We start from the raw sequence: 3,076 nt of genomic DNA, 5'->3' as shown, positions 1-3,076 counted from the left end.
GAAGATAGAAGAAAACGAAGGAACAGAGCCATTTAAGAGAAGAGGAAATTAAATAATCATCCTAAGTGGGCATACCATGTAAATTTTGGTCCCAAAATTCTTTGCCTATATAAAGATTGTTATTTGTGTGTATCCATAAATATGGTGGAGGACTTATTTTTGTCCCTAAATTCTTTGTTCCCAAAAAAAACAAAAGAGAGGTAACATGAGGTATTAAGAGCAAAATTGGGTTTATAAAAATTTGAAGATGAAAACATAACCCTAAAAAGTGGACGGAATGAAAACATAACCCATACTAGATTGGAGGATGAATATTTAAGTACCCTTTAAGAGAAAGGAAATAGGCAGGCTAATGTTGAATTTTCAAAAATACTACAGTACTCTTTTTTCTTCTTTCTTTTCCCCATAGGAAGCATCAGCAAGTGCACAAGGTGACTTGCATTATCAGGCTGGCTTAAAAGCTAGGTTAGGTTTAAAGGGTAGATTACTAACGGTAGGTATGGACATAATAATGTTTAAATAATATAAACCTAATTAGTTGCTTTGTCTATTATTTCCTGCGACAACTCATGCTTAACATACAATATAAGTTGAGTACTTCCACCATAATTAAAAGATACAACGATTGAATTCCTCGATAATCAAAGCATTCATCAAAATTTTAAGATATTTTTCGCCCATAAACTTTCAGATTTTTGAAGTTAATTTTTGCCCATAAAATCATCAGAGTCTCCGGTACAAAACATTATTGTCAGTGCTATATGCTACTACTTCAGAAGGAAAACAGATTATTTTTTTGAAGAGCAAGAAATAGATTAGTAATAGCATCGAAATTATAACCCACCGTTAGGCAGCAAAACAGGCTTTTGGGATCTTACATTTAAAAAAAAAAAGAGAGCTGCTTTTAATGTCTTGCATTCTCTAAAGCAGCACACTCCCCCCATCAGTTAAGCTTTACTTTAAAGCAAGTCAAACTTTTAGGCACAATGACCATGCACAAATCAAGAAGAGAAAAAAACAAATCCCACCAGAAGCCAAACTTTTAGCCCACCTCCACTTAGGTTTTCCCCCACAGCCCTCCTCCTAGCATGATCAGTAAAATTAGGCTCTTGTTTTTGGAAAAGGAATATAGGCTCTTTTTTGGATCATGAATTTGTGAACAAATTTGTGAAAGAGAAGAAAACGACCAGATAGTAAAGTAAAGGGGAAAAAAAACCTAACTTTAGCACATTGGTTGGGTTCCCTATCATTTACCTGGCTGCTAGTAAATCCAGCCAAAACCCTCGACCTGAACTTGGCTTAAAATTAAGAGAGCCTAACGTACAACTAATCAACATATTGTAGCCCAAAAAGAAAGTGGAAGGATAATGCCCAGAAATTAGAAATTGAACTGCAGGACAACTGGTTATAGTCTGATTGCTATCCCCCTAGGCTTGACAAAATGCTGCTAAAAAATGCAGCCCAACGTCAAACCAAGCCATCGAAATCTATCAAAGGCTAGTAATATTTACCAAATGCAAAGAAAGTAAACTTATAGCTAATGAATCATTCATGGACTGCCCTCAAGAAGAAATGGCAAGTGTGCTCAATAGTTTGTAAGAAGGGCCATGCCACGTCAAACTTAGACTTTGTGTAAATTGCTCCTCTACGAACACTTATGATGCTCAACTATCTTACAAGGTGAAGAATGCAGTAATAAACTAGACACATACGGAAGAATATCCGAGATATACTTGTTTGTGTCTGAGTGTCTTGTCATCGTGTTGTGCGCCAACACCAAGCCACTACCTTAGCAGTTTATGTGCTGCTTAGATATAAACTAATTATCCAGAGAACACTTATTTCTTGTTTTACCAAGTTGATAAATAGGTTTCGTGGCCTCCCTTCATCTATCCTGAAACTCTCAATAGTACAATGAAACTACTTCATATTAATTTATTAAGACCCAAACTGGTTTCTGCTTTTTGCAACATGTGCTGGTCAGCTTTCGATGGAGCATAGGGCTGTAAACGAGCCGAATCGAGCCGAATATTAGAATACTCAGATTCGTTCGTTAAGTTTTTTAGCGAACTCGAGCTCGAGCCGAACTCAATGAAAATTATGACAAGCCAAACTCGAACCGAGCTTGCCCAAGTTTGGGTTGAACTCGAGCTTGTTTACGAGCCTTAACGATTCAATAATATCATATTTTTATGTTCTTATACAGGTCTAAAACTGCAAATAATTTTTTTATTATGTACATAAATATGTTCATATACATATAAAAAGATAAAAACATATACATAAGTAAATTTTTAGTAATTGTAAACGTTTAGACTTGTACAAGTTTTAAAATTTTTACTATATAACTATATAAAATCCCCATGATACACATATACTTCAGGTTCGCGAGCCTAATAGAGCCGAATACTGTTGCGTTCATGTTCGGCTCATTTATGAAACGAGCCTAAAATTGAGGTTCAGGTTCAGTTCATTTAGTAGACGAATCGAACTCGAATGAGCCTTTACCGAGTCGAGCCTTGAACAGTTCACGAATGGCTCAGTTCATTTACAGCCCTAATGGAGCATAAGAAATCCAAAGTTCGAACACACACACACACACACAAAGTTTAAAAGCCAATAGGGACACTTCTAGGGCATGTTTTTTATTGGCCGGATTAGACATTTGGATTACAAATATCAAGGGACTGCATTTCCGGTGTTTAAGTGCAACAATTGGTAATCCCCTCCCTACATTCCGGAGGGATAACTCTATCTTATGGAATAATAATGGAGAGTGATTTTGCCACTTCTTTTTTGTTAATTTCACTTCCCTTTGTGTCTATATAAGATGATTTGTTTTGTAAAAAAAGGAGAGTGCCATTAACAAAAAGGGGAGTGGCAAAATCAATTCCCATAATATATCCCCACATTAGTAGTGCAGCCAAAGATACACAATTTCCCAGAACTTTCCGGATAGTTTCAACCTCAAGCCAGCGAATATATTTTATTATGGTTTACAATTGGAAGGATAACTCAAGGTTGACTTGAAAAGTAGTCCACCGAATTGCACTGGTGGAATCCACTTTTGCTCACA

Source organism: Rhododendron vialii, chromosome 13a, assembly GCF_030253575.1.
Source record: "Rhododendron vialii isolate Sample 1 chromosome 13a, ASM3025357v1".
In the NCBI taxonomy this organism is placed as follows: domain Eukaryota; kingdom Viridiplantae; phylum Streptophyta; class Magnoliopsida; order Ericales; family Ericaceae; genus Rhododendron; species Rhododendron vialii.
This window is presented reverse-complemented; position numbering follows the sequence as displayed.